The 27,259-nt window shown below is 47.4% G+C and overlaps 46 non-coding genes across 46 annotated transcripts; all 46 read right to left on the reverse strand.

Annotated features, from left to right (window-relative positions):
* Positions 1–310: 310 nt before the first annotated feature.
* Positions 311–383, reverse strand: Trnar-ucg (transfer RNA arginine (anticodon UCG)). The gene has a single exon. It is a non-coding gene; the product is annotated as a tRNA-Arg (tRNA).
* Positions 384–928: 545 nt separating this feature from the next.
* On the reverse strand, positions 929–1,000 carry Trnat-agu (transfer RNA threonine (anticodon AGU)). The gene has a single exon. It is a non-coding gene; the product is annotated as a tRNA-Thr (tRNA).
* Positions 1,001–1,321: 321 nt separating this feature from the next.
* Trnak-cuu (transfer RNA lysine (anticodon CUU)) lies at positions 1,322–1,394 on the reverse strand. Its single transcript has one exon. It is a non-coding gene; the product is annotated as a tRNA-Lys (tRNA).
* A 440-nt stretch (positions 1,395–1,834) lies between these two features.
* Trnar-ucg (transfer RNA arginine (anticodon UCG)) lies at positions 1,835–1,907 on the reverse strand. The gene has a single exon. It is a non-coding gene; the product is annotated as a tRNA-Arg (tRNA).
* A 545-nt stretch (positions 1,908–2,452) lies between these two features.
* Trnat-agu (transfer RNA threonine (anticodon AGU)) lies at positions 2,453–2,524 on the reverse strand. The gene has a single exon. It is a non-coding gene; the product is annotated as a tRNA-Thr (tRNA).
* Positions 2,525–2,845: 321 nt separating this feature from the next.
* Trnak-cuu (transfer RNA lysine (anticodon CUU)) lies at positions 2,846–2,918 on the reverse strand. Its single transcript has one exon. It is a non-coding gene; the product is annotated as a tRNA-Lys (tRNA).
* Positions 2,919–3,358: 440 nt separating this feature from the next.
* On the reverse strand, positions 3,359–3,431 carry Trnar-ucg (transfer RNA arginine (anticodon UCG)). Its single transcript has one exon. It is a non-coding gene; the product is annotated as a tRNA-Arg (tRNA).
* A 542-nt stretch (positions 3,432–3,973) lies between these two features.
* Trnat-agu (transfer RNA threonine (anticodon AGU)) lies at positions 3,974–4,045 on the reverse strand. Its single transcript has one exon. It is a non-coding gene; the product is annotated as a tRNA-Thr (tRNA).
* Positions 4,046–4,366: 321 nt separating this feature from the next.
* Trnak-cuu (transfer RNA lysine (anticodon CUU)) lies at positions 4,367–4,439 on the reverse strand. Its single transcript has one exon. It is a non-coding gene; the product is annotated as a tRNA-Lys (tRNA).
* A 440-nt stretch (positions 4,440–4,879) lies between these two features.
* On the reverse strand, positions 4,880–4,952 carry Trnar-ucg (transfer RNA arginine (anticodon UCG)). Its single transcript has one exon. It is a non-coding gene; the product is annotated as a tRNA-Arg (tRNA).
* Positions 4,953–5,497: 545 nt separating this feature from the next.
* Trnat-agu (transfer RNA threonine (anticodon AGU)) lies at positions 5,498–5,569 on the reverse strand. Its single transcript has one exon. It is a non-coding gene; the product is annotated as a tRNA-Thr (tRNA).
* A 321-nt stretch (positions 5,570–5,890) lies between these two features.
* Positions 5,891–5,963, reverse strand: Trnak-cuu (transfer RNA lysine (anticodon CUU)). The gene has a single exon. It is a non-coding gene; the product is annotated as a tRNA-Lys (tRNA).
* A 440-nt stretch (positions 5,964–6,403) lies between these two features.
* Positions 6,404–6,476, reverse strand: Trnar-ucg (transfer RNA arginine (anticodon UCG)). The gene has a single exon. It is a non-coding gene; the product is annotated as a tRNA-Arg (tRNA).
* A 542-nt stretch (positions 6,477–7,018) lies between these two features.
* On the reverse strand, positions 7,019–7,090 carry Trnat-agu (transfer RNA threonine (anticodon AGU)). Its single transcript has one exon. It is a non-coding gene; the product is annotated as a tRNA-Thr (tRNA).
* Positions 7,091–7,411: 321 nt separating this feature from the next.
* Positions 7,412–7,484, reverse strand: Trnak-cuu (transfer RNA lysine (anticodon CUU)). The gene has a single exon. It is a non-coding gene; the product is annotated as a tRNA-Lys (tRNA).
* Positions 7,485–7,924: 440 nt separating this feature from the next.
* Positions 7,925–7,997, reverse strand: Trnar-ucg (transfer RNA arginine (anticodon UCG)). Its single transcript has one exon. It is a non-coding gene; the product is annotated as a tRNA-Arg (tRNA).
* A 545-nt stretch (positions 7,998–8,542) lies between these two features.
* Trnat-agu (transfer RNA threonine (anticodon AGU)) lies at positions 8,543–8,614 on the reverse strand. Its single transcript has one exon. It is a non-coding gene; the product is annotated as a tRNA-Thr (tRNA).
* Positions 8,615–8,935: 321 nt separating this feature from the next.
* Trnak-cuu (transfer RNA lysine (anticodon CUU)) lies at positions 8,936–9,008 on the reverse strand. Its single transcript has one exon. It is a non-coding gene; the product is annotated as a tRNA-Lys (tRNA).
* A 440-nt stretch (positions 9,009–9,448) lies between these two features.
* On the reverse strand, positions 9,449–9,521 carry Trnar-ucg (transfer RNA arginine (anticodon UCG)). Its single transcript has one exon. It is a non-coding gene; the product is annotated as a tRNA-Arg (tRNA).
* Positions 9,522–10,072: 551 nt separating this feature from the next.
* Positions 10,073–10,144, reverse strand: Trnat-agu (transfer RNA threonine (anticodon AGU)). Its single transcript has one exon. It is a non-coding gene; the product is annotated as a tRNA-Thr (tRNA).
* Positions 10,145–10,465: 321 nt separating this feature from the next.
* Trnak-cuu (transfer RNA lysine (anticodon CUU)) lies at positions 10,466–10,538 on the reverse strand. The gene has a single exon. It is a non-coding gene; the product is annotated as a tRNA-Lys (tRNA).
* A 440-nt stretch (positions 10,539–10,978) lies between these two features.
* Positions 10,979–11,050, reverse strand: Trnar-ucg (transfer RNA arginine (anticodon UCG)). Its single transcript has one exon. It is a non-coding gene; the product is annotated as a tRNA-Arg (tRNA).
* A 560-nt stretch (positions 11,051–11,610) lies between these two features.
* Positions 11,611–11,682, reverse strand: Trnat-agu (transfer RNA threonine (anticodon AGU)). The gene has a single exon. It is a non-coding gene; the product is annotated as a tRNA-Thr (tRNA).
* Positions 11,683–12,003: 321 nt separating this feature from the next.
* On the reverse strand, positions 12,004–12,076 carry Trnak-cuu (transfer RNA lysine (anticodon CUU)). The gene has a single exon. It is a non-coding gene; the product is annotated as a tRNA-Lys (tRNA).
* A 440-nt stretch (positions 12,077–12,516) lies between these two features.
* Trnar-ucg (transfer RNA arginine (anticodon UCG)) lies at positions 12,517–12,589 on the reverse strand. The gene has a single exon. It is a non-coding gene; the product is annotated as a tRNA-Arg (tRNA).
* Positions 12,590–13,149: 560 nt separating this feature from the next.
* On the reverse strand, positions 13,150–13,221 carry Trnat-agu (transfer RNA threonine (anticodon AGU)). Its single transcript has one exon. It is a non-coding gene; the product is annotated as a tRNA-Thr (tRNA).
* Positions 13,222–13,542: 321 nt separating this feature from the next.
* Positions 13,543–13,615, reverse strand: Trnak-cuu (transfer RNA lysine (anticodon CUU)). Its single transcript has one exon. It is a non-coding gene; the product is annotated as a tRNA-Lys (tRNA).
* Positions 13,616–14,055: 440 nt separating this feature from the next.
* On the reverse strand, positions 14,056–14,128 carry Trnar-ucg (transfer RNA arginine (anticodon UCG)). Its single transcript has one exon. It is a non-coding gene; the product is annotated as a tRNA-Arg (tRNA).
* Positions 14,129–14,754: 626 nt separating this feature from the next.
* On the reverse strand, positions 14,755–14,826 carry Trnat-agu (transfer RNA threonine (anticodon AGU)). The gene has a single exon. It is a non-coding gene; the product is annotated as a tRNA-Thr (tRNA).
* A 321-nt stretch (positions 14,827–15,147) lies between these two features.
* On the reverse strand, positions 15,148–15,220 carry Trnak-cuu (transfer RNA lysine (anticodon CUU)). The gene has a single exon. It is a non-coding gene; the product is annotated as a tRNA-Lys (tRNA).
* A 440-nt stretch (positions 15,221–15,660) lies between these two features.
* On the reverse strand, positions 15,661–15,733 carry Trnar-ucg (transfer RNA arginine (anticodon UCG)). Its single transcript has one exon. It is a non-coding gene; the product is annotated as a tRNA-Arg (tRNA).
* A 554-nt stretch (positions 15,734–16,287) lies between these two features.
* On the reverse strand, positions 16,288–16,359 carry Trnat-agu (transfer RNA threonine (anticodon AGU)). Its single transcript has one exon. It is a non-coding gene; the product is annotated as a tRNA-Thr (tRNA).
* Positions 16,360–16,680: 321 nt separating this feature from the next.
* On the reverse strand, positions 16,681–16,753 carry Trnak-cuu (transfer RNA lysine (anticodon CUU)). Its single transcript has one exon. It is a non-coding gene; the product is annotated as a tRNA-Lys (tRNA).
* Positions 16,754–17,193: 440 nt separating this feature from the next.
* Positions 17,194–17,265, reverse strand: Trnar-ucg (transfer RNA arginine (anticodon UCG)). The gene has a single exon. It is a non-coding gene; the product is annotated as a tRNA-Arg (tRNA).
* Positions 17,266–17,831: 566 nt separating this feature from the next.
* Positions 17,832–17,903, reverse strand: Trnat-agu (transfer RNA threonine (anticodon AGU)). The gene has a single exon. It is a non-coding gene; the product is annotated as a tRNA-Thr (tRNA).
* Positions 17,904–18,224: 321 nt separating this feature from the next.
* Trnak-cuu (transfer RNA lysine (anticodon CUU)) lies at positions 18,225–18,297 on the reverse strand. The gene has a single exon. It is a non-coding gene; the product is annotated as a tRNA-Lys (tRNA).
* A 440-nt stretch (positions 18,298–18,737) lies between these two features.
* Positions 18,738–18,810, reverse strand: Trnar-ucg (transfer RNA arginine (anticodon UCG)). The gene has a single exon. It is a non-coding gene; the product is annotated as a tRNA-Arg (tRNA).
* Positions 18,811–19,370: 560 nt separating this feature from the next.
* Positions 19,371–19,442, reverse strand: Trnat-agu (transfer RNA threonine (anticodon AGU)). Its single transcript has one exon. It is a non-coding gene; the product is annotated as a tRNA-Thr (tRNA).
* Positions 19,443–19,763: 321 nt separating this feature from the next.
* Positions 19,764–19,836, reverse strand: Trnak-cuu (transfer RNA lysine (anticodon CUU)). Its single transcript has one exon. It is a non-coding gene; the product is annotated as a tRNA-Lys (tRNA).
* Positions 19,837–20,276: 440 nt separating this feature from the next.
* On the reverse strand, positions 20,277–20,349 carry Trnar-ucg (transfer RNA arginine (anticodon UCG)). The gene has a single exon. It is a non-coding gene; the product is annotated as a tRNA-Arg (tRNA).
* A 548-nt stretch (positions 20,350–20,897) lies between these two features.
* Positions 20,898–20,969, reverse strand: Trnat-agu (transfer RNA threonine (anticodon AGU)). Its single transcript has one exon. It is a non-coding gene; the product is annotated as a tRNA-Thr (tRNA).
* A 321-nt stretch (positions 20,970–21,290) lies between these two features.
* Trnak-cuu (transfer RNA lysine (anticodon CUU)) lies at positions 21,291–21,363 on the reverse strand. The gene has a single exon. It is a non-coding gene; the product is annotated as a tRNA-Lys (tRNA).
* A 440-nt stretch (positions 21,364–21,803) lies between these two features.
* On the reverse strand, positions 21,804–21,876 carry Trnar-ucg (transfer RNA arginine (anticodon UCG)). The gene has a single exon. It is a non-coding gene; the product is annotated as a tRNA-Arg (tRNA).
* A 554-nt stretch (positions 21,877–22,430) lies between these two features.
* Trnat-agu (transfer RNA threonine (anticodon AGU)) lies at positions 22,431–22,502 on the reverse strand. Its single transcript has one exon. It is a non-coding gene; the product is annotated as a tRNA-Thr (tRNA).
* A 321-nt stretch (positions 22,503–22,823) lies between these two features.
* Trnak-cuu (transfer RNA lysine (anticodon CUU)) lies at positions 22,824–22,896 on the reverse strand. Its single transcript has one exon. It is a non-coding gene; the product is annotated as a tRNA-Lys (tRNA).
* A 440-nt stretch (positions 22,897–23,336) lies between these two features.
* On the reverse strand, positions 23,337–23,409 carry Trnar-ucg (transfer RNA arginine (anticodon UCG)). The gene has a single exon. It is a non-coding gene; the product is annotated as a tRNA-Arg (tRNA).
* Positions 23,410–27,259: the final 3,850 nt, after the last annotated feature.

Raw genomic sequence — 27,259 nt, forward strand, 5'->3', positions numbered from 1 at the left:
CGAAAGGCATCAAATCTGCATGAAATGATACGTGGCTATCAGCACCATTATTCAACACACATGCTCGACTGTGCGCAGACGCCTGTGGCGTAGCCCTTGGCTCCTGAATCAGATGCAGTAGTTCCAACAAAAACTCTCCTGAACGGCACTGTGCCGAAAACTTCGCTACAGATCACCCTTGTCTTGCTCGTGCTTCTGGTAGACGCCGGTTTTGCAGCCAGGAAGCGGACAGCAGCAAATTCCAACTAGTTTTAGAGTACTCAAACAACACAGTAAAACAGCATGCATCTTTTGCAGAACAGGAAAAACTCGACCGTGACAGGATTCGAACCTGCAATCTTCGGATCCGAAGTCCGACGCCTTATCCATTAGGCCACACGGTCACTGGCGCAATATACTTCCCCACTCACACCACGTTTTCGCCATTTGTACACTTGGCAGAATGAATTTCCCATCTTTGACGCAGTTCTCCATCTCAAATTTCAGTACTAAAAGTACGACGCTACTTCTTGCTGTGTCCCATCGCAAGTTACATTCAAGTCCTTATGACGCTGATCAAACAAGAGGTGGCAAATCAGCTTCAATCGTTTAGTGCCATCTCAGTCGCTTGCAGAAGGTACCTCACCCTATGTGATACAATGGCGAATTGTCGCTATTACCAAAGCGGCGGCGGCGCCGACGACGACGACGACAATCGCGAGGGTCTTTATCAGGGGTAGAAAATACATCACAAGAACTAAGTATTTCACGTCGGCATTCTCCGGAGACTGCCTAAAGCAGCAGTTTCTGGTGCCCACTTTAATAGCACCATTCACACTATTCATTTGCGAGAGCATTTCTTAAATACCGCACCCATTCATAATTTTTTTTATCCTTGACCGCTTTTTTCGAAAGGGCCACGGTGGGAGGGGCTGTTACAAAATTCATTTGCCGCCTGTGAGGATCGAACTCACGACCTCTGGTTTACTAGACCAGCGCTCTGCCATTGAGCTAAGGAGGCGCCTCCTAGCGGACTTTTAGGATACTTTGTTCTTACAAACTAGTGAATCGGAGCCCTTCAGCTCGAAACGCACCGCATGAGCGACCATTATTTGCATTTAGTTAGCACAGCTGCTGCTTTCCTACACATCTCACACTATATCGATGTACAACTAAAATTGCAAAACAACACATTTATTTCATTTCAGAGTCACTTTCAGCTTCAAATACCGTTCCTCTGATATTCATACGAAGCTAGGCATCGTCGTAACCCGTTACGTTCATTACGCAAGGCTCACGAGAGGGGCGCATGTTGGATCCGCGTAGACACAAAATTTTGCGCCGCCCAGCGTGGGGCTCGAACCCACGACCCTGAGATTAAGAGTCTCATGCTCTACCGACTGAGCTAGCCGGGCTGCACGCAACGCGTTACGAGCCATACAATACTGATGTGACCTGCGACCATCTATTGAAGATTCTTTTGACTACAGCTTATTTCCTGCTGCCACAAATCAGCTACAATCCTATTCAATGAAAAATTGTCTCCGAAAGGCATCAAATCTGCTTGAAATGATACGTGGCTATCAGCACCATTATTCAACACACATGCTCGACTGTGCGCAGACGCCTGTGGCGTAGCCCTTGGCTCCTGAATCAGATGCAGTAGTTCCAACAAAAACTCTCCTGAACGGCACTGTGCCGAAAACTTCGCTACAGATCACCCTTGTCTTGCTCGTGCTTCTGGTAGACGCCGGTTTTGCAGCCAGGAAGCGGACAGCAGCAACTTCCAACTAGTTTTAGAGTACTCAAACAACACAGTAAAACAGCATGCATCTTTTGCAGAACAGGAAAAACTCGACCGTGACAGGATTCGAACCTGCAATCTTCGGATCCGAAGTCCGACGCCTTATCCATTAGGCCACACGGTCACTGGCGCAATATACTTCCCCACTCACACCTCGTTTTCGCCATTTGTACACTTGGCAGAATGAATTTCCCATCTTTGACGCAGTTCTCCATCTCAAATTTCAGTACTAAAAGTACGACGCTACTTCTTGCTGTGTCCCATCGCAAGTTACATTCAAGCCCTTATGACGCTGATCAAACAAGAGGTGGCAAATCAGCTTCAATCGTTTAGTGCCATCTCAGTCGCTTGCAGAAGGTACCTCACCCTATGTGATACAATGGCGAATTGTCGCTATTACCAAAGCGGCGGCGGCGCCGACGACGACGACGACAATCGCGAGGGTCTTTATCAGGGGTAGAAAATACATCACAAGAACTAAGTATTTCACGTCGGCATTCTCCGGAGACTGCCTAAAGCAGCAGTTTCTGGTGCCCACTTTAATAGCACCATTCACACTATTCATTTGCGAGAGCATTTCTTAAATACCGCACCCATTCATAATTTTTTTTATCCTTGACCGCTTTTTTCGAAAGGGCCACGGTGGGAGGGGCTGTTACAAAATTCATTTGCCGCCTGTGAGGATCGAACTCACGACCTCTGGTTTACTAGACCAGCGCTCTGCCACTGAGCTAAGGAGGCGCCTCCTAGCGGACTTTTAGGATACTTTGTTCTTACAAACTAGTGAATCGGAGCCCTTCAGCTCGAAACGCACCGCATGAGCGACCATTATTTGCATTTAGTTAGCACAGCTGCTGCTTTCCTACACATCTCACACTATATCGATGTACAACTAAAATTGCAAAACAACACATTTATTTCATTTCAGAGTCACTTTCAGCTTCAAATACCGTTCCTCTGATATTCATACGAAGCTAGGCATCGTCGTAACCCGTTACGTTCATTACGCAAGGCTCACGAGAGGGGCGCATGTTGGATCCGCGTAGACACAAAATTTTGCGCCGCCCAGCGTGGGGCTCGAACCCACGACCCTGAGATTAAGAGTCTCATGCTCTACCGACTGAGCTAGCCGGGCTGCACGCAACGCGTTACGAGCCACACAATACTGATGTGACCTGCGACCATCTATTGAAGATTCTTTTGACTACAGCTTATTTCCTGCTGTCACAAATCAGCTACAATCCTATTCAATGAAAAATTGTCTCCGAAAGGCATCAAATCTGCATGAAATGATACGTGGCTATCAGCACCATTATTCAACACACATGCTCGACTGTGCGCAGACGCCTGTGGCGTAGCCCTTGGCTCCTGAATCAGATGCAGTAGTTCCAACAAAAACTCTCCTGAACGGCACTGTGCCGAAAACTTCGCTACAGATCACCCTTGTCTTGCTCGTGCTTCTGGTAGACGCCGGTTTTGCAGCCAGGAAGCGGACAGCAGCAAATTCCAACTAGTTTTAGAGTACTCAAACAACACAGTAAAACAGCATGCATCTTTTGCAGAACAGGAAAAACTCGACCGTGACAGGATTCGAACCTGCAATCTTCGGATCCGAAGTCCGACGCCTTATCCATTAGGCCACACGGTCACTGGCGCAATATACTTCCCCACTCACACCACGTTTTCGCCATTTGTACACTTGGCAGAATGAATTTCCCATCTTTGACGCAGTTCTCCATCTCAAATTTCAGTACTAAAAGTACGACGCTACTTCTTGCTGTGTCCCATCGCAAGTTACATTCAAGTCCTTATGACGCTGATCAAACAAGAGGTGGCAAATCAGCTTCAATCGTTTAGTGCCATCTCAGTCGCTTGCAGAAGGTACCTCACCCTATGTGATACAATGGCGAATTGTCGCTATTACCAAAGCGGCGGCGGCGCCGACGACGACGACAATCGCGAGGGTCTTTATCAGGGGTAGAAAATACATCACAAGAACTAAGTATTTCACGTCGGCATTCTCCGGAGACTGCCTAAAGCAGCAGTTTCTGGTGCCCACTTTAATAGCACCATTCACACTATTCATTTGCGAGAGCATTTCTTAAATACCGCACCCATTCATAATTTTTTTTATCCTTGACCGCTTTTTTCGAAAGGGCCACGGTGGGAGGGGCTGTTACAAAATTCATTTGCCGCCTGTGAGGATCGAACTCACGACCTCTGGTTTACTAGACCAGCGCTCTGCCATTGAGCTAAGGAGGCGCCTCCTAGCGGACTTTTAGGATACTTTGTTCTTACAAACTAGTGAATCGGAGCCCTTCAGCTCGAAACGCACCGCATGAGCGACCATTATTTGCATTTAGTTAGCACAGCTGCTGCTTTCCTACACATCTCACACTATATCGATGTACAACTAAAATTGCAAAACAACACATTTATTTCATTTCAGAGTCACTTTCAGCTTCAAATACCGTTCCTCTGATATTCATACGAAGCTAGGCATCGTCGTAACCCGTTACGTTCATTACGCAAGGCTCACGAGAGGGGCGCATGTTGGATCCGCGTAGACACAAAATTTTGCGCCGCCCAGCGTGGGGCTCGAACCCACGACCCTGAGATTAAGAGTCTCATGCTCTACCGACTGAGCTAGCCGGGCTGCACGCAACGCGTTACGAGCCATACAATACTGATGTGACCTGCGACCATCTATTGAAGATTCTTTTGACTACAGCTTATTTCCTGCTGCCACAAATCAGCTACAATCCTATTCAATGAAAAATTGTCTCCGAAAGGCATCAAATCTGCTTGAAATGATACGTGGCTATCAGCACCATTATTCAACACACATGCTCGACTGTGCGCAGACGCCTGTGGCGTAGCCCTTGGCTCCTGAATCAGATGCAGTAGTTCCAACAAAAACTCTCCTGAACGGCACTGTGCCGAAAACTTCGCTACAGATCACCCTTGTCTTGCTCGTGCTTCTGGTAGACGCCGGTTTTGCAGCCAGGAAGCGGACAGCAGCAACTTCCAACTAGTTTTAGAGTACTCAAACAACACAGTAAAACAGCATGCATCTTTTGCAGAACAGGAAAAACTCGACCGTGACAGGATTCGAACCTGCAATCTTCGGATCCGAAGTCCGACGCCTTATCCATTAGGCCACACGGTCACTGGCGCAATATACTTCCCCACTCACACCTCGTTTTCGCCATTTGTACACTTGGCAGAATGAATTTCCCATCTTTGACGCAGTTCTCCATCTCAAATTTCAGTACTAAAAGTACGACGCTACTTCTTGCTGTGTCCCATCGCAAGTTACATTCAAGCCCTTATGACGCTGATCAAACAAGAGGTGGCAAATCAGCTTCAATCGTTTAGTGCCATCTCAGTCGCTTGCAGAAGGTACCTCACCCTATGTGATACAATGGCGAATTGTCGCTATTACCAAAGCGGCGGCGGCGCCGACGACGACGACGACAATCGCGAGGGTCTTTATCAGGGGTAGAAAATACATCACAAGAACTAAGTATTTCACGTCGGCATTCTCCGGAGACTGCCTAAAGCAGCAGTTTCTGGTGCCCACTTTAATAGCACCATTCACACTATTCATTTGCGAGAGCATTTCTTAAATACCGCACCCATTCATAATTTTTTTTATCCTTGACCGCTTTTTTCGAAAGGGCCACGGTGGGAGGGGCTGTTACAAAATTCATTTGCCGCCTGTGAGGATCGAACTCACGACCTCTGGTTTACTAGACCAGCGCTCTGCCACTGAGCTAAGGAGGCGCCTCCTAGCGGACTTTTAGGATACTTTGTTCTTACAAACTAGTGAATCGGAGCCCTTCAGCTCGAAACGCACCGCATGAGCGACCATTATTTGCATTTAGTTAGCACAGCTGCTGCTTTCCTACACATCTCACACTATATCGATGTACAACTAAAATTGCAAAACAACACATTTATTTCATTTCAGAGTCACTTTCAGCTTCAAATACCGTTCCTCTGATATTCATACGAAGCTAGGCATCGTCGTAACCCGTTACGTTCATTACGCAAGGCTCACGAGAGGGGCGCATGTTGGATCCGCGTAGACACAAAATTTTGCGCCGCCCAGCGTGGGGCTCGAACCCACGACCCTGAGATTAAGAGTCTCATGCTCTACCGACTGAGCTAGCCGGGCTGCACGCAACGCGTTACGAGCCACACAATACTGATGTGACCTGCGACCATCTATTGAAGATTCTTTTGACTACAGCTTATTTCCTGCTGTCACAAATCAGCTACAATCCTATTCAATGAAAAATTGTCTCCGAAAGGCATCAAATCTGCATGAAATGATACGTGGCTATCAGCACCATTATTCAACACACATACTCGACTGTGCGCAGACGCCTGTGGCGTAGCCCTTGGCTCCTGAATCAGATGCAGTAGTTCCAACAAAAACTCTCCTGAACGGCACTGTGCCGAAAACTTCGCTACAGATCACCCTTGTCTTGCTCGTGCTTCTGGTAGACGCCGGTTTTGCAGCCAGGAAGCGGACAGCAGCAAATTCCAACTAGTTTTAGAGTACTCAAACAACACAGTAAAACAGCATGCATCTTTTGCAGAACAGGAAAAACTCGACCGTGACAGGATTCGAACCTGCAATCTTCGGATCCGAAGTCCGACGCCTTATCCATTAGGCCACACGGTCACTGGCGCAATATACTTCCCCACTCACACCACGTTTTCGCCATTTGTACACTTGGCAGAATGAATTTCCCATCTTTGACGCAGTTCTCCATCTCAAATTTCAGTACTAAAAGTACGACGCTACTTCTTGCTGTGTCCCATCGCAAGTTACATTCAAGTCCTTATGACGCTGATCAAACAAGAGGTGGCAAATCAGCTTCAATCGTTTAGTGCCATCTCAGTCGCTTGCAGAAGGTACCTCACCCTATGTGATACAATGGCGAATTGTCGCTATTACCAAAGCGGCGGCGGCGCCGACGACGACGACAATCGCGAGGGTCTTTATCAGGGGTAGAAAATACATCACAAGAACTAAGTATTTCACGTCGGCATTCTCCGGAGACTGCCTAAAGCAGCAGTTTCTGGTGCCCACTTTAATAGCACCATTCACACTATTCATTTGCGAGAGCATTTCTTAAATACCGCACCCATTCATAATTTTTTTTATCCTTGACCGCTTTTTTCGAAAGGGCCACGGTGGGAGGGGCTGTTACAAAATTCATTTGCCGCCTGTGAGGATCGAACTCACGACCTCTGGTTTACTAGACCAGCGCTCTGCCACTGAGCTAAGGAGGCGCCTCCTAGCGGACTTTTAGGATACTTTGTTCTTACAAACTAGTGAATTGGAGCCCTTCAGCTCGAAACGCACCGCATGAGCGACCATTATTTGCATTTAGTTAGCACAGCTGCTGCTTTCCTACACATCTCACACTATATCGATGTACAACTAAAATTGCAAAACAACACATTTATTTCATTTCAGAGTCACTTTCAGCTTCAAATACCGTTCCTCTGATATTCATACGAAGCTAGGCATCGTCGTAACTCGTTACGTTCATTACGCAAGGCTCACGAGAGGGGCGCATGTTGGATCCGCGTAGACACAAAATTTTGCGCCGCCCAGCGTGGGGCTCGAACCCACGACCCTGAAATTAAGAGTCTCATGCTCTACCGACTGAGCTAGCCGGGCTGCACGCAACGCGTTACGAGCCATACAATACTGATGTGACCTGCGACCATCTATTGAAGATTCTTTTGACTACAGCTTATTTCCTGCTGCCACAAATCAGCTACAATCCTATTCAATGAAAAATTGTCTCCGAAAGGCATCAAATCTGCATGAAATGATACGTGGCTATCAGCACCATTATTCAACACACATGCTCGACTGTGCGCAGACGCCTGTGGCGTAGCCCTTGGCTCCTGAATCAGATGCAGTAGTTCCAACAAAAACTCTCCTGAACGGCACTGTGCCGAAAACTTCGCTACAGATCACCCTTGTCTTGCTCGTGCTTCTGGTAGACGCCGGTTTTGCAGCCAGGAAGCGGACAGCAGCAACTTCCAACTAGTTTTAGAGTACTCAAACAACACAGTAAAACAGCATGCATCTTTTGCAGAACAGGAAAAACTCGACCGTGACAGGATTCGAACCTGCAATCTTCGGATCCGAAGTCCGACGCCTTATCCATTAGGCCACACGGTCACTGGCGCAATATACTTCCCCACTCACACCTCGTTTTCGCCATTTGTACACTTGGCAGAATGAATTTCCCATCTTTGACGCAGTTCTCCATCTCAAATTTCAGTACTAAAAGTACGACGCTACTTCTTGCTGTGTCCCATCGCAAGTTACATTCAAGCCCTTATGACGCTGATCAAACAAGAGGTGGCAAATCAGCTTCAATCGTTTAGTGCCATCTCAGTCGCTTGCAGAAGGTACCTCACCCTATGTGATACAATGGCGAATTGTCGCTATTACCAAAGCGGCGGCGGCGCCGACGACGACGACGACAATCGCGAGGGTCTTTATCAGGGGTAGAAAATACATCACAAGAACTAAGTATTTCACGTCGGCATTCTCCGGAGACTGCCTAAAGCAGCAGTTTCTGGTGCCCACTTTAATAGCACCATTCACACTATTCATTTGCGAGAGCATTTCTTAAATACCGCACCCATTCATAATTTTTTTTATCCTTGACCGCTTTTTTCGAAAGGGCCACGGTGGGAGGGGCTGTTACAAAATTCATTTGCCGCCTGTGAGGATCGAACTCACGACCTCTGGTTTACTAGACCAGCGCTCTGCCACTGAGCTAAGGAGGCGCCTCCTAGCGGACTTTTAGGATACTTTGTTCTTACAAACTAGTGAATCGGAGCCCTTCAGCTCGAAACGCACCGCATGAGCGACCATTATTTGCATTTAGTTAGCACAGCTGCTGCTTTCCTACACATCTCACACTATATCGATGTACAACTAAAATTGCAAAACAACACATTTATTTCATTTCAGAGTCACTTTCAGCTTCAAATACCGTTCCTCTGATATTCATACGAAGCTAGGCATCGTCGTAACCCGTTACGTTCATTACGCAAGGCTCACGAGAGGGGCGCATGTTGGATCCGCGTAGACACAAAATTTTGCGCCGCCCAGCGTGGGGCTCGAACCCACGACCCTGAGATTAAGAGTCTCATGCTCTACCGACTGAGCTAGCCGGGCTGCACGCAACGCGTTACGAGCCATACAATACTGATGTGACCTGCGACCATCTATTGAAGATTCTTTTGACTACAGCTTATTTCCTGCTGCCACAAATCAGCTACAATCCTATTCAATGAAAAATTGTCTCCGAAAGGCATCAAATCTGCATGAAATGATACGTGGCTATCAGCACCATTATTCAACACACATGCTCGACTGTGCGCAGACGCCTGTGGCGTAGCCCTTGGCTCCTGAATCAGATGCAGTAGTTCCAACAAAAACTCTCCTGAACGGCACTGTGCCGAAAACTTCGCTACAGATCACCCTTGTCTTGCTCGTGCTTCTGGTAGACGCCGGTTTTGCAGCCAGGAAGCGGACAGCAGCAACTTCCAACTAGTTTTAGAGTACTCAAACAACACAGTAAAACAGCATGCATCTTTTGCAGAACAGGAAAAACTCGACCGTGACAGGATTCGAACCTGCAATCTTCGGATCCGAAGTCCGACGCCTTATCCATTAGGCCACACGGTCACTGGCGCAATATACTTCCCCACTCACACCTCGTTTTCGCCATTTGTACACTTGGCAGAATGAATTTCCCATCTTTGACGCAGTTCTCCATCTCAAATTTCAGTACTAAAAGTACGACGCTACTTCTTGCTGTGTCCCATCGCAAGTTACTTTCAAGCCCTTATGACGCTGATCAAACAAGAGGTGGCAAATCAGCTTCAATCGTTTAGTGCCATCTCAGTCGCTTGCAGAAGGTACCTCACCCTATGTGATACAATGGCGAATTGTCGCTATTACCAAAGCGGCGGCGGCGCCGACGACGACGACGACGACGACAATCGCGAGGGTCTTTATCAGGGGTAGAAAATACATCACAAGAACTAAGTATTTCACGTCGGCATTCTCCGGAGACTGCCTAAAGCAGCAGTTTCTGGTGCCCACTTTAATAGCACCATTCACACTATTCATTTGCGAGAGCATTTCTTAAATACCGCACCCATTCATAATTTTTTTTATCCTTGACCGCTTTTTTCGTAAGGGCCACGGTGGGAGGGGCTGTTACAAAATTCATTTGCCGCCTGTGAGGATCGAACTCACGACCTCTGGTTTACTAGACCAACGCTCTGCCACTGAGCTAAGGAGGCGCCTCCTAGCGGACTTTTAGGATACTTTGTTCTTACAAACTAGTGAATCGGAGCCCTTCAGCTCGAAACGCACCGCATGAGCGACCATTATTTGCATTTAGTTAGCACAGCTGCTGCTTTCCTACACATCTCACACTATATCGATGTACAACTAAAATTGCAAAACAACACATTTATTTCATTTCAGAGTCACTTTCAGCTTCAAATACCGTTCCTCTGATATTCATACGAAGCTAGGCATCGTCGTAACCCGTTACGTTCATTACGCAAGGCTCACGAGAGGGGCGCATGTTGGATCCGCGTAGACACAAAATTTTGCGCCGCCCAGCGTGGGGCTCGAACCCACGACCCTGAGATTAAGAGTCTCATGCTCTACCGACTGAGCTAGCCGGGCTGCACGCAACGCGTTACGAGCCATACAATACTGATGTGACCTGCGACCATCTATTGAAGATTCTTTTGACTACAGCTTATTTCCTGCTGCCACAAATCAGCTACAATCCTATTCAATGAAAAATTGTCTCCGAAAGGCATCAAATCTGCTTGAAATGATACGTGGCTATCAGCACCATTATTCAACACACATGCTCGACTGTGCGCAGACGCCTGTGGCGTAGCCCTTGGCTCCTGAATCAGATGCAGTAGTTCAAACAAAAACTCTCCTGAACGGCACTGTGCCGAAAACTTCGCTACAGATCACCCTTGTCTTGCTCGTGCTTCTGGTAGACGCCGGTTTTGCAGCCAGGAAGCGGACAGCAGCAACTTCCAACTAGTTTTAGAGTACTCAAACAACACAGTAAAACAGCATGCATCTTTTGCAGAACAGGAAAAACTCGACCGTGACAGGAATCGACCTGCAATCTTCGGATCCGAAGTCCGACGCCTTATCCATTAGGCCACACGGTCACTGGCGCAATATACTTCCCCACTCACACCACGTTTTCGCCATTTGTACACTTGGCAGAATGAATTTCCCATCTTTGACGCAGTTCTCCATCTCAAATTTCAATACTAAAAGTACGACGCTACTTCTTGCTGTGTCCCATCGCAAGTTACATTCAAGCCCTTATGACGCTGATCAAACAAGAGGTGGCAAATCAGCTTCAATCGTTTAGTGCCATCTCAGTCGCTTGCAGAAGGTACCTCACCCTATGTGATACAATGGCGAATTGTCGCTATTACCAAAGCGGCGGCGGCGCCGACGACGACGACGACGACGACGACGACGACAATCGCGAGGGTCTTTATCAGGGGTAGAAAATACATCACAAGAACTAAGTATTTCACGTCGGCATTCTCCGGAGACTGCCTAAAGCAGCAGTTTCTGGTGCCCACTTTAATAGCACCATTCACACTATTCATTTGCGAGAGCATTTCTTAAATACCGCACCCATTCATAATTTTTTTTATCCTTGACCGCTTTTTTCGAAAGGGCCACGGTGGGAGGGGCTGTTACAAAATTCATTTGCCGCCTGTGAGGATCGAACTCACGACCTCTGGTTTACTAGACCAGCGCTCTGCCACTGAGCTAAGGAGGCGCCTCCTAGCGGACTTTTAGGATACTTTGTTCTTACAAACTAGTGAATCGGAGCCCTTCAGCTCGAAACGCACCGCATGAGCGACCATTATTTGCATTTAGTTAGCACAGCTGCTGCTTTCCTACACATCTCACACTATATCGATGTACAACTAAAATTGCAAAACAACACATTTATTTCATTTCAGAGTCACTTTCAGCTTCAAATACCGTTCCTCTGATATTCATACGAAGCTAGGCATCGTCGTAACCCGTTACGTTCATTACGCAAGGCTCACGAGAGGGGCGCATGTTGGATCCGCGTAGACACAAAATTTTGCGCCGCCCAGCGTGGGGCTCGAACCCACGACCCTGAGATTAAGAGTCTCATGCTCTACCGACTGAGCTAGCCGGGCTGCACGCAACGCGTTACGAGCCATACAATACTGATGTGACCTGCGACCATCTATTGAAGATTCTTTTGACTACAGCTTATTTCCTGCTGCCACAAATCAGCTACAATCCTATTCAATGAAAAATTGTCTCCGAAAGGCATCAAATCTGCATGAAATGATACGTGGCTATCAGCACCATTATTCAACACACATGCTCGACTGTGCGCAGACGCCTGTGGCGTAGCCCTTGGCTCCTGAATCAGATGCAGTAGTTCCAACAAAAACTCTCCTGAACGGCACTGTGCCGAAAACTTCGCTACAGATCACCCTTGTCTTGATCGTGCTTCTGGTAGACGCCGGTTTTGCAGCCAGGAAGCGGACAGCAGGAACTTCCAACTAGTTTTAGAGTACTCAAACAACACAGTAAAACAGCATGCATCTTTTGCAGAACAGGAAAAACTCGACCGTGACAGGATTCGAACTTGCAATCTTCGGATCCGAAGTCCGACGCCTTATCCATTAGGCCACACGGTCACTGGCGCAATATACTTCCCCACTCACACCACGTTTTCGCCATTTGTACACTTGGCAGAATGAATTTCCCATCTTTGACGCAGTTCTCCATCTCAAATTTCAGTACTAAAAGTACGACGCTACTTCTTGCTGTGTCCCATCGCAAGTTACATTCAAGCCCTTATGACGCTGATCAAACAAGAGGTGGCAAATCAGCTTCAATCGTTTAGTGCCATCTCAGTCGCTTGCAGAAGGTACCTCACCCTATGTGATACAATGGCGAATTGTCGCTATTACCAAAGCGGCGGCGGCGCCGACGACGACGACGACGACGACGACGACGACAATCGCGAGGGTCTTTATCAGGGGTAGAAAATACATCACAAGAACTAAGTATTTCACGTCGGCATTCTCCGGAGACTGCCTAAAGCAGCAGTTTCTGGTGCCCACTTTAATAGCACCATTCACACTATTCATTTGCGAGAGCATTTCTTAAATACCGCACCCATTCATAATTTCTTTTATCCTTGACCGCTTTTTTCGAAAGGGCCACGGTGGGAGGGGCTGTTACAAAATTCATTTGCCGCCTGTGAGGATCGAACTCACGACCTCTGGTTTACTAGACCAGCGCTCTGCCACTGAGCTAAGGAGGCGCCTCCTAGCGGACTTTTAGGATACTTTGTTCTTACAAACTAGTGAATCGGAGCCCTTCAGCTCGAAACGCACCGCATGAGCGACCATTATTTGCATTTAGTTAGCACAGCTGCTGCTTTCCTACACATCTCACACTATATCGATGTACAACTAAAATTGCAAAACAACACATTTATTTCATTTCAGAGTCACTTTCAGCTTCAAATACCGTTCCTCTGATATTCATACGAAGCTAGGCATCGTCGTAACCCGTTACGTTCATTACGCAAGGCTCACGAGAGGGGCGCATGTTGGATCCGCGTAGACACAAAATTTTGCGCCGCCCAGCGTGGGGCTCGAACCCACGACCCTGAGATTAAGAGTCTCATGCTCTACCGACTGAGCTAGCCGGGCTGCACGCAACGCGTTACGAGCCATACAATACTGATGTGACCTGCGACCATCTATTGAAGATTCTTTTGACTACAGCTTATTTCCTGCTGCCACAAATCAGCTACAATCCTATTCAATGAAAAATTGTCTCCGAAAGGCATCAAATCTGCATGAAATGATACGTGGCTATCAGCACCATTATTCAACACACATGCTCGACTGTGCGCAGACGCCTGTGGCGTAGCCCTTGGCTCCTGAATCAGATGCAGTAGTTCCAACAAAAACTCTCCTGAACGGCACTGTGCCGAAAACTTCGCTACAGATCACCCTTGTCTTGCTTGTGCTTCTGGTAGACGCCGGTTTTGCAGCCAGGAAGCGGACAGCAGCAACTTCCAACTAGTTTTAGAGTACTCAAACAACACAGTAAAACAGCATGCATCTTTTGCAGAACAGGAAAAACTCGACCGTGACAGGATTCGAACCTGCAATCTTCGGATCCGAAGTCCGACGCCTTATCCATTAGGCCACACGGTCACTGGCGCAATATACTTCCCCACTCACACCTCGTTTTCGCCATTTGTACACTTGGCAGAATGAATTTCCCATCTTTGACGCAGTTCTCCATCTCAAATTTCAGTACTAAAAGTACGACGCTACTTCTTGCTGTGTCCCATCGCAAGTTACATTCAAGCCCTTATGACGCTGATCAAACAAGAGGTGGCAAATCAGCTTCAATCGTTTAGTGCCATCTCAGTCGCTTGCAGAAGGTACCTCACCCTATGTGATACAATGGCGAATTGTCGCTATTACCAAAGCGGCAGCGGCGCCGACGACGACGACGACAATCGCGAGGGTCTTTATCAGGGGTAGAAAATACATCACAAGAACTAAGTATTTCACGTCGGCATTCTCCGGAGACTGCCTAAAGCAGCAGTTTTTTTTTTTTTTTTTTTTTTTTTTTTTTTTTTTTTTTTCCTTTATTGAATTTCAATTCCCCCCGAAGGGAAAGCAGCAGTTTCTGGTGCCCACTTTAATAGCACCATTCACACTATTCATTTGCGAGAGCATTTCTTAAATACCGCACCCATTCATAATTTTTTTTATCCTTGACCGCTTTTTTCGAAAGGGCCACGGTGGGAGGGGCTGTTACAAAATTCATTTGCCGCCTGTGAGGATCGAACTCACGACCTCTGGTTTACTAGACCAGCGCTCTGCCACTGAGCTAAGGAGGCGCCTCCTAGCGGACTTTTAGGATACTTTGTTCTTACAAACTAGTGAATCGGAGCCCTTCAGCTCGAAACGCACCGCATGAGCGACCATTATTTGCATTTAGTTAGCACAGCTGCTGCTTTCCTACACATCTCACACTATATCGATGTACAACTAAAATTGCAAAACAACACATTTATTTCATTTCAGAGTCACTTTCAGCTTCAAATACCGTTCCTCTGATATTCATACGAAGCTAGGCATCGTCGTAACCCGTTACGTTCATTACGCAAGGCTCACGAGAGGGGCGCATGTTGGATCCGCGTAGACACAAAATTTTGCGCCGCCCAGCGTGGGGCTCGAACCCACGACCCTGAGATTAAGAGTCTCATGCTCTACCGACTGAGCTACCCGGGCTGCACGCAACGCGTTACGAGCCATACAATACTGATGTGACCTGCGACCATCTATTGAAGATTCTTTTGACTACAGCTTATTTCCTGCTGCCACAAATCAGCTACAATCCTATTCAATGAAAAATTGTCTCCGAAAGGCATCAAATCTGCATGAAATGATACGTGGCTATCAGCACCATTATTCAACACACATGCTCGACTGTGCGCAGACGCCTGTGGCGTAGCCCTTGGCTCCTGAATCAGATGCAGTAGTTCCAACAAAAACTCTCCTGAACGGCACTGTGCCGAAAACTTCGCTACAGATCACCCTTGTCTTGCTCGTGCTTCTGGTAGACGCCGGTTTTGCAGCCAGGAAGCGGACAGCAGCAACTTCCAACTAGTTTTAGAGTACTCAAACAACACAGTAAAACAGCATGCATCTTTTGCAGAACAGGAAAAACTCGACCGTGACAGGATTCGAACCTGCAATCTTCGGATCCGAAGTCCGACGCCTTATCCATTAGGCCACACGGTCACTGGCGCAATATACTTCCCCACTCACACCTCGTTTTCGCCATTTGTACACTTGGCAGAATGAATTTCCCATCTTTGACGCAGTTCTCCATCTCAAATTTCAGTACTAAAAGTACGACGCTACTTCTTGCTGTGTCCCATCGCAAGTTACTTTCAAGCCCTTATGACGCTGATCAAACAAGAGGTGGCAAATCAGCTTCAATCGTTTAGTGCCATCTCAGTCGCTTGCAGAAGGTACCTCACCCTATGTGATACAATGGCGAATTGTCGCTATTACCAAAGCGGCGGCGGCGCCGACGACGACGACGACGACGACGACAATCGCGAGGGTCTTTATCAGGGGTAGAAAATACATCACAAGAACTAAGTATTTCACGTCGGCATTCTCCGGAGACTGCCTAAAGCAGCAGTTTCTGGTGCCCACTTTAATAGCACCATTCACACTATTCATTTGCGAGAGCATTTCTTAAATACCGCACCCATTCATAATTTTTTTTATCCTTGACCGCTTTTTTCGAAAGGGCCACGGTGGGAGGGGCTGTTACAAAATTCATTTGCCGCCTGTGAGGATCGAACTCACGACCTCTGGTTTACTAGACCAACGCTCTGCCACTGAGCTAAGGAGGCGCCTCCTAGCGGACTTTTAGGATACTTTGTTCTTACAAACTAGTGAATCGGAGCCCTTCAGCTCGAAACGCACCGCATGAGCGACCATTATTTGCATTTAGTTAGCACAGCTGCTGCTTTCCTACACATCTCACACTATATCGATGTACAACTAAAATTGCAAAACAACACATTTATTTCATTTCAGAGTCACTTTCAGCTTCAAATACCGTTCCTCTGATATTCATACGAAGCTAGGCATCGTCGTAACCCGTTACGTTCATTACGCAAGGCTCACGAGAGGGGCGCATGTTGGATCCGCGTAGACACAAAATTTTGCGCCGCCCAGCGTGGGGCTCGAACCCACGACCCTGAGATTAAGAGTCTCATGCTCTACCGACTGAGCTAGCCGGGCTGCACGCAACGCGTTACGAGCCATACAATACTGATGTGACCTGCGACCATCTATTGAAGATTCTTTTGACTACAGCTTATTTCCTGCTGCCACAAATCAGCTACAATCCTATTCAATGAAAAATTGTCTCCGAAAGGCATCAAATCTGCTTGAAATGATACGTGGCTATCAGCACCATTATTCAACACACATGCTCGACTGTGCGCAGACGCCTGTGGCGTAGCCCTTGGCTCCTGAATCAGATGCAGTAGTTCAAACAAAAACTCTCCTGAACGGCACTGTGCCGAAAACTTCGCTACAGATCACCCTTGTCTTGCTCGTGCTTCTGGTAGACGCCGGTTTTGCAGCCAGGAAGCGGACAGCAGCAACTTCCAACTAGTTTTAGAGTACTCAAACAACACAGTAAAACAGCATGCATCTTTTGCAGAACAGGAAAAACTCGACCGTGACAGGAATCGACCTGCAATCTTCGGATCCGAAGTCCGACGCCTTATCCATTAGGCCACACGGTCACTGGCGCAATATACTTCCCCACTCACACCACGTTTTCGCCATTTGTACACTTGGCAGAATGAATTTCCCATCTTTGACGCAGTTCTCCATCTCAAATTTCAATACTAAAAGTACGACGCTACTTCTTGCTGTGTCCCATCGCAAGTTACATTCAAGCCCTTATGACGCTGATCAAACAAGAGGTGGCAAATCAGCTTCAATCGTTTAGTGCCATCTCAGTCGCTTGCAGAAGGTACCTCACCCTATGTGATACAATGGCGAATTGTCGCTATTACCAAAGCGGCGGCGGCGCCGACGACGACGACGACGACGACGACGACGACGACGACAATCGCGAGGGTCTTTATCAGGGGTAGAAAATACATCACAAGAACTAAGTATTTCACGTCGGCATTCTCCGGAGACTGCCTAAAGCAGCAGTTTCTGGTGCCCACTTTAATAGCACCATTCACACTATTCATTTGCGAGAGCATTTCTTAAATACCGCACCCATTCATAATTTTTTTTATCCTTGACCGCTTTTTTCGAAAGGGCCACGGTGGGAGGGGCTGTTACAAAATTCATTTGCCGCCTGTGAGGATCGAACTCACGACCTCTGGTTTACTAGACCAGCGCTCTGCCACTGAGCTAAGGAGGCGCCTCCTAGCGGACTTTTAGGATACTTTGTTCTTACAAACTAGTGAATCGGAGCCCTTCAGCTCGAAACGCACCGCATGAGCGACCATTATTTGCATTTAGTTAGCACAGCTGCTGCTTTCCTACACATCTCACACTATATCGATGTACAACTAAAATTGCAAAACAACACATTTATTTCATTTCAGAGTCACTTTCAGCTTCAAATACCGTTCCTCTGATATTCATACGAAGCTAGGCATCGTCGTAACCCGTTACGTTCATTACGCAAGGCTCACGAGAGGGGCGCATGTTGGATCCGCGTAGACACAAAATTTTGCGCCGCCCAGCGTGGGGCTCGAACCCACGACCCTGAGATTAAGAGTCTCATGCTCTACCGACTGAGCTACCCGGGCTGCACGCAACGCGTTACGAGCCATACAATACTGATGTGACCTGCGACCATCTATTGAAGATTCTTTTGACTACAGCTTATTTCCTGCTGCCACAAATCAGCTACAATCCTATTCAATGAAAAATTGTCTCCGAAAGGCATCAAATCTGCATGAAATGATACGTGGCTATCAGCACCATTATTCAACACACATGCTCGACTGTGCGCAGACGCCTGTGGCGTAGCCCTTGGCTCCTGAATCAGATGCAGTAGTTCCAACAAAAACTCTCCTGAACGGCACTGTGCCGAAAACTTCGCTACAGATCACCCTTGTCTTGATCGTGCTTCTGGTAGACGCCGGTTTTGCAGCCAGGAAGCGGACAGCAGGAACTTCCAACTAGTTTTAGAGTACTCAAACAACACAGTAAAACAGCATGCATCTTTTGCAGAACAGGAAAAACTCGACCGTGACAGGATTCGAACTTGCAATCTTCGGATCCGAAGTCCGACGCCTTATCCATTAGGCCACACGGTCACTGGCGCAATATACTTCCCCACTCACACCACGTTTTCGCCATTTGTACACTTGGCAGAATGAATTTCCCATCTTTGACGCAGTTCTCCATCTCAAATTTCAGTACTAAAAGTACGACGCTACTTCTTGCTGTGTCCCATCGCAAGTTACATTCAAGCCCTTATGACGCTGATCAAACAAGAGGTGGCAAATCAGCTTCAATCGTTTAGTGCCATCTCAGTCGCTTGCAGAAGGTACCTCACCCTATGTGATACAATGGCGAATTGTCGCTATTACCAAAGCGGCGGCGGCGCCGACGACGACGACGACGACGACGACGACGACAATCGCGAGGGTCTTTATCAGGGGTAGAAAATACATCACAAGAACTAAGTATTTCACGTCGGCATTCTCCGGAGACTGCCTAAAGCAGCAGTTTCTGGTGCCCACTTTAATAGCACCATTCACACTATTCATTTGCGAGAGCATTTCTTAAATACCGCACCCATTCATAATTTCTTTTATCCTTGACCGCTTTTTTCGAAAGGGCCACGGTGGGAGGGGCTGTTACAAAATTCATTTGCCGCCTGTGAGGATCGAACTCACGACCTCTGGTTTACTAGACCAGCGCTCTGCCACTGAGCTAAGGAGGCGCCTCCTAGCGGACTTTTAGGATACTTTGTTCTTACAAACTAGTGAATCGGAGCCCTTCAGCTCGAAACGCACCGCATGAGCGACCATTATTTGCATTTAGTTAGCACAGCTGCTGCTTTCCTACACATCTCACACTATATCGATGTACAACTAAAATTGCAAAACAACACATTTATTTCATTTCAGAGTCACTTTCAGCTTCAAATACCGTTCCTCTGATATTCATACGAAGCTAGGCATCGTCGTAACCCGTTACGTTCATTACGCAAGGCTCACGAGAGGGGCGCATGTTGGATCCGCGTAGACACAAAATTTTGCGCCGCCCAGCGTGGGGCTCGAACCCACGACCCTGAGATTAAGAGTCTCATGCTCTACCGACTGAGCTAGCCGGGCTGCACGCAACGCGTTACGAGCCATACAATACTGATGTGACCTGCGACCATCTATTGAAGATTCTTTTGACTACAGCTTATTTCCTGCTGCCACAAATCAGCTACAATCCTATTCAATGAAAAATTGTCTCCGAAAGGCATCAAATCTGCATGAAATGATACGTGGCTATCAGCACCATTATTCAACACACATGCTCGACTGTGCGCAGACGCCTGTGGCGTAGCCCTTGGCTCCTGAATCAGATGCAGTAGTTCCAACAAAAACTCTCCTGAACGGCACTGTGCCGAAAACTTCGCTACAGATCACCCTTGTCTTGCTTGTGCTTCTGGTAGACGCCGGTTTTGCAGCCAGGAAGCGGACAGCAGCAACTTCCAACTAGTTTTAGAGTACTCAAACAACACAGTAAAACAGCATGCATCTTTTGCAGAACAGGAAAAACTCGACCGTGACAGGATTCGAACCTGCAATCTTCGGATCCGAAGTCCGACGCCTTATCCATTAGGCCACACGGTCACTGGCGCAATATACTTCCCCACTCACACCTCGTTTTCGCCATTTGTACACTTGGCAGAATGAATTTCCCATCTTTGACGCAGTTCTCCATCTCAAATTTCAGTACTAAAAGTACGACGCTACTTCTTGCTGTGTCCCATCGCAAGTTACATTCAAGCCCTTATGACGCTGATCAAACAAGAGGTGGCAAATCAGCTTCAATCGTTTAGTGCCATCTCAGTCGCTTGCAGAAGGTACCTCACCCTATGTGATACAATGGCGAATTGTCGCTATTACCAAAGCGGCGGCGGCGCCGACGACGACGACGACGACAATCGCGAGGGTCTTTATCAGGGGTAGAAAATACATCACAAGAACTAAGTATTTCACGTCGGCATTCTCCGGAGACTGCCTAAAGCAGCAGTTTCTGGTGCCCACTTTAATAGCACCATTCACACTATTCATTTGCGAGAGCATTTCTTAAATACCGCACCCATTCATAATTTTTTTTATCCTTGACCGCTTTTTTCGAAAGGGCCACGGTGGGAGGGGCTGTTACAAAATTCATTTGCCGCCTGTGAGGATCGAACTCACGACCTCTGGTTTACTAGACCAGCGCTCTGCCACTGAGCTAAGGAGGCGCCTCCTAGCGGACTTTTAGGATACTTTGTTCTTACAAACTAGTGAATCGGAGCCCTTCAGCTCGAAACGCACCGCATGAGCGACCATTATTTGCATTTAGTTAGCACAGCTGCTGCTTTCCTACACGTCTCACACTATATCGATGTACAACTAAAATTGCAAAACAACACATTTATTTCATTTCAGAGTCACTTTCAGCTTCAAATACCGTTCCTCTGATATTCATACGAAGCTAGGCATCGTCGTAACCCGTTACGTTCATTACGCAAGGCTCACGAGAGGGGCGCATGTTGGATCCGCGTAGACACAAAATTTTGCGCCGCCCAGCGTGGGGCTCGAACCCACGACCCTGAGATTAAGAGTCTCATGCTCTACCGACTGAGCTAGCCGGGCTGCACGCAACGCGTTACGAGCCATACAATACTGATGTGACCTGCGACCATCTATTGAAGATTCTTTTGACTACAGCTTATTTCCTGCTGCCACAAATCAGCTACAATCCTATTCAATGAAAAATTGTCTCCGAAAGGCATCAAATCTGCATGAAATGATACGTGGCTATCAGCACCATTATTCAACACACATGCTCGACTGTGCGCAGACGCCTGTGGCGTAGCCCTTGGCTCCTGAATCAGATGCAGTAGTTCCAACAAAAACTCTCCTGAACGGCACTGTGCCGAAAACTTCGCTACAGATCACCCTTGTCTTGCTTGTGCTTCTGGTAGACGCCGGTTTTGCAGCCAGGAAGCGGACAGCAGCAACTTCCAACTAGTTTTAGAGTACTCAAACAACACAGTAAAACAGCATGCATCTTTTGCAGAACAGGAAAAACTCGACCGTGACAGGATTCGAACCTGCAATCTTCGGATCCGAAGTCCGACGCCTTAGCCATTAGGCCACACGGTCACTGGCGCAATATACTTCCCCACTCACACCTCGTTTTCGCCATTTGTACACTTGGCAGAAAGATTTTCCCATCTTTGACGCAGTTCTCCATCTCAAATTTCAGTACTAAAAGTACGACGCTACTTCTTGCTGTGTCCCATCGCAAGTTACATTCAAGCCCTTATGACGCTGATCAAACAAGAGGTGGCAAATCGGCTTCAATCGTTTAGTGCCATCTCAGTCGCTTGCAGAAGGTACCTCACCCTATGTGATACAATGGCGAATTGTCGCTATTACCAAAGCGGCGGCGGCGCCGACGACGACGACGACGACGACGTCAATCGCGAGGGTCTTTATCAGGGGTAGAAAATACATCACAAGAACTAAGTATTTCACGTCGGCATTCTCCGGAGACTGCCTAAAGCAGCAGTTTCTGGTGCCCACTTTAATAGCACCATTCACACTATTCATTTGCGAGAGCATTTCTTAAATACCGCACCCATTCATAATTTTTTTTATCCTTGACCGCTTTTTTCGAAAGGGCCACGGTGGGAGGGGCTGTTACAAAATTCATTTGCCGCCTGTGAGGATCGAACTCACGACCTCTGGTTTACTAGACCAGCGCTCTGCCACTGAGCTAAGGAGGCGCCTCCTAGCGGACTTTTAGGATACTTTGTTCTTACAAACTAGTGAATCGGAGCCCTTCAGCTCGAAACGCACCGCATGAGCGACCATTATTTGCATTTAGTTAGCACAGCTGCTGCTTTCCTACACATCTCACACTATATCGATGTACAACTAAAATTGCAAAACAACACATTTATTTCATTTCAGAGTCACTTTCAGCTTCAAATACCGTTCCTCTGATATTCATACGAAGCTAGGCATCGTCGTAACCCGTTACGTTCATTACGCAAGGCTCACGAGAGGGGCGCATGTTGGATCCGCGTAGACACAAAATTTTGCGCCGCCCAGCGTGGGGCTCGAACCCACGACCCTGAGATTAAGAGTCTCATGCTCTACCGACTGAGCTAGCCGGGCTGCACGCAACGCGTTACGAGCCATACAATACTGATGTGACCTGCGACCATCTATTGAAGATTCTTTTGACTACAGCTTATTTCCTGCTGCCACAAATCAGCTACAATCCTATTCAATGAAAAATTGTCTCCGAAAGGCATCAAATCTGCATGAAATGATACGTGGCTATCAGCACCATTATTCAACACACATGCTCGACTGTGCGCAGACGCCTGTGGCGTAGCCCTTGGCTCCTGAATCAGATGCAGTAGTTCCAACAAAAACTCTCCTGAACGGCACTGTGCCGAAAACTTCGCTACAGATCACCCTTGTCTTGCTTGTGCTTCTGGTAGACGCCGGTTTTGCAGCCAGGAAGCGGACAGCAGCAACTTCCAACTAGTTTTAGAGTACTCAAACAACACAGTAAAACAGCATGCATCTTTTGCAGAACAGGAAAAACTCGACCGTGACAGGATTCGAACCTGCAATCTTCGGATCCGAAGTCCGACGCCTTATCCATTAGGCCACACGGTCACTGGCGCAATATACTTCCCCACTCACACCTCGTTTTCGCCATTTGTACACTTGGCAGAATGAATTTCCCATCTTTGACGCAGTTCTCCATCTCAAATTTCAGTACTAAAAGTACGACGCTACTTCTTGCTGTGTCCCATCGCAAGTTACATTCAAGCCCTTATGACGCTGATCAAACAAGAGGTGGCAAATCAGCTTCAATCGTTTAGTGCCATCTCAGTCGCTTGCAGAAGGTACCTCACCCTATGTGATACAATGGCGAATTGTCGCTATTACCAAAGCGGCGGCGGCGCCGACGACGACGACGACAATCGCGAGGGTCTTTATCAGGGGTAGAAAATACATCACAAGAACTAAGTATTTCACGTCGGCATTCTCCGGAGACTGCCTAAAGCAGCAGTTTCTGGTGCCGACTTTAATAGCACCATTCACACTATTTATTTGCGAGAGCATTTCTTAAATACCGCACCCATTCATAATTTTTTTTTATCCTTGACCGCTTTTTTCGAAAGGGCCACGGTGGGAGGGGCTGTTACAAAATTCATTTGCCGCCTGTGAGGATCGAACTCACGACCTCTGGTTTACTAGACCACCGCTCTGCCACTTTTTTTTTTCTTTTATTTTTATTTTTTTTCTTTCTTTTTTTTGTGAAGCCTTGTGGATAACAAAGTACAAAGTGTGTCGCTCCTTCGCAAACCCCAGAGGCGTCAATGTAGCTGTGGACGAAAGTAAATTAAATGCCCCGGGTGAGGATCGAACTCACGACCTTTTTTTTTTTTTTTTTTTTCACCATTGTTTTTCTTTTTTTTTTTACCTTTTTTTTTATTAGCTCTCGTATCTCTTCTTCTGTTGTATGTTTGTATATGTCCTCATTACAAGAGGTGTCCGTCAGATTCAGGGCTGTGGAAACAAAGTGGGCAGGGGTCGAATCCCGAGGCCTGGCCACGATGTCTCCACTGTCCCGTCTCCGAATAGCACCTGCACAAGGGCATTGGAACTTTTCTACTGTCCTGTTACTTGGCCTCATTGTTGTTCTCTTTCAGCCGAAAGTTCCACGAAAAGCTGCAGTCCTGGCGTAAAATGAAAAGAAAGAAATAAAAGAAGGACGACACGGGATAGTCGCAATCCAGAAATATCATAAAAATGTGGCGCTCATGGGCGACGTTATCCAACACCCTCTCTTTCGCACGTCAGGGTAAGCATGTTGGCAAAGTCATCGCGGATACGTGGCAATCGCAAGCGGGTCCAGTAAGCAGTAAGCATGTACTGCTGAAACGCTAGGCGTTCATCCTCCTCATGACAAGTGACGACAAAATGTACAAAATGGCCAATCAACCACATGACTGTATTAAGCTTCGTCCGCGGAAAGAAATAAGAATCGGGCCGTACGATGATATCAATGGTATAAGCGGCTTCAGCAGACCTAGTTACAAAAGCCAGTTGTTTCCTGAGCCAACGCCAATTTGCAAGGTGGCCACAACAGGTGAATCGATGTTCAAGGGTATCCAGGAGACCACACCGAGTACATTTGTCCGTGTCAGAAAGACCAATGCGGTGCAGTCGTACATTTGTGGGGATCAAATTATTAATTACCCTATACCACGTGGACGTCACGGCCATAGAGTGGATCGGCAAACTAACATTCTTCCAGACGTTCCTCCAGGAGACAGATGGAGACGCCAGTTCTATTGGATTGGGACCGTCCTGCCCCTTCCAGCGGGCAATCAAACACTTGGTCGTTGGCACAGGTCGCCGCAAAAAGACGTCACCGAGGTAGCTCACCGCAATATAAAATTCCCGGATGTGCTTCAACTTAAAATTGAGGCGACCGACGTCGACAGGTGGAGCAAGGCTCCCCGGACGCACGACAGTAAAAAGCTTGGACGTAATGGAACTCACTTCTTGTGTGACAATGAGAGTCGTACGGCGGACGTACAACGCTGACGCCTTGCGAGTAATGTCAGAGAGGCCCAAACCTCCGGAGAGACGCGGTTTCGTCATAACCTCGTATCGTAACTTGAATAGATGGCCCTTCCATATAAACCTGCTGGACAATTGGCGCAACCTTTTCGCCACCATCAGGGGAAGTGGGAACAGCTGAGCAACATAATAGGATTTACATAAAACGTACGTGTCTAAAATGCGAACTTTTTGCAAAATGTTAAGAGAACGCTGCTCATGGACCATCAGAGCACCCTGTATCTTCTCGGTGACAGATTTCCAATTGAGAGCCGCCATTTTGAGAGGACACCGATCAACGATAATCCCCAAGGACGTATGGCGATCGACAAAAGTGGCCCAAGGTACATCAACACCGCGAAATCCTCGAATGTCAAGGATCTTGCATTTGCCGTGATTAAGACGTGCTCCAGAGACACGACAGTAAGTATCAACTGCCCCTTTCAATAACGGGATATCTGTACGCTGACGGAGGAGAACAACGACATCATCCGCGTATGCCTTAATAGTGAGGGTCCCACCAGAGATGGACATACCCTGAAGCTTGAGAGCAATGGTCCGAAGCAGTGGTTCCAGGGACAACACGAATAAGGACACAGAGAGCGGACTGCCCTGAGGCACCCCGCGGCGGATATCAATGGGCGGCGTCAGCTGCCCATTGACAGACACCCGGGCAGTTATTCCCCTATACAAGTTGCCAAGAACACCACGGGACGAAGCGTTAAAACCTATTATACCTAAAACACGATCTAAAAACCCATGATTAACGTGATCAAAAGCCTTATAAAAATCTAGAAAAGCAAAGGCACACTGAACATTGGTAACCGCCGCAACCGAGACAACATCCCGATATTCGGCTACAGGGGTCAGAATAGATCTATCATTTAAACAACATTGATGTGCACCAATCACATCCCGAAGCAGTGAAGATAATCGGCTATTGAGCGCTCTAGCAGCCGTCTTGTAGTCGAAGTTCAGCAATGTGAGCGGACGAAGATTGGCAGCAGATAAACTACCAGAGGACTTAGGAATTAAAACAATTTTCCCTACTTTAAAATCGGCAGGCACATCCATCCCCCTGACAATCTCATTTAAAATCTGCGTAAAAGTGCCGCCCAAAAGAGGCCAAAAACGAAGATAAAATTCTTTAGGTAGGCCGTCTGGACCCGGCGATTTATCAGACGGAGAGCGAGCAATAAAATCGAAAACATCATCGACCTGGAACTCCCGGAGAAAGTCGCCGTTCGCATCAGGCGCGATCGTCGCAGTAAGATCTCCAAGAACATCATCCGCAAGGGACTCTCCAGAATCATCGGCAGAATACAGACTAGTGTAATACTGATGGAGAGCTCGAACCATTTCCTCCTGTACAATAAGCTGCCGTCCATCATCCACCGTAAGAGAAGAGATAAAGGAGCGACGACGACGAGTCTGATGCCGTAGCAGGTGGTACAAAGATGTCAGCTCACCTGCAACGAGAGAGGGAGGTTTCGACTTAACTCGCAGACCATCCATCTGTCGTCGTTTGAGGGTCAAGAGCTTGGCTTTAATACGACGAACATCATGGATCCGCAGAGGAGAGGTATCTGCTGCGTCATAGAGGTCACGCAGGACAGAGTAGTAAAATTCGTACGTGGTCTTAAACTCACGCGCCCTTGCAGCACAGTAAAAAATCAAAGTCTGACGAATCTTGGGCTTGGCAAACGCAGTCCACCAAACCAGCAAGGAGGGGTAACGCGGGACAGAGCGAAGACAGCGCTCCCACACGCCACGCATAACATCATCCATATCACTGTCGGCAAGGTGGGAAACATTTAACATCCACTGGGAACGATAAAGTTTTGCAGGTTGGCGATTAAAATTGACAGTTGCAGTAAAAGCACAATGGTCA

The sequence above is a fragment of the Schistocerca cancellata genome, chromosome 8 (assembly GCF_023864275.1).
Source record: "Schistocerca cancellata isolate TAMUIC-IGC-003103 chromosome 8, iqSchCanc2.1, whole genome shotgun sequence".
Lineage (NCBI taxonomy): Eukaryota > Metazoa > Arthropoda > Insecta > Orthoptera > Acrididae > Schistocerca > Schistocerca cancellata.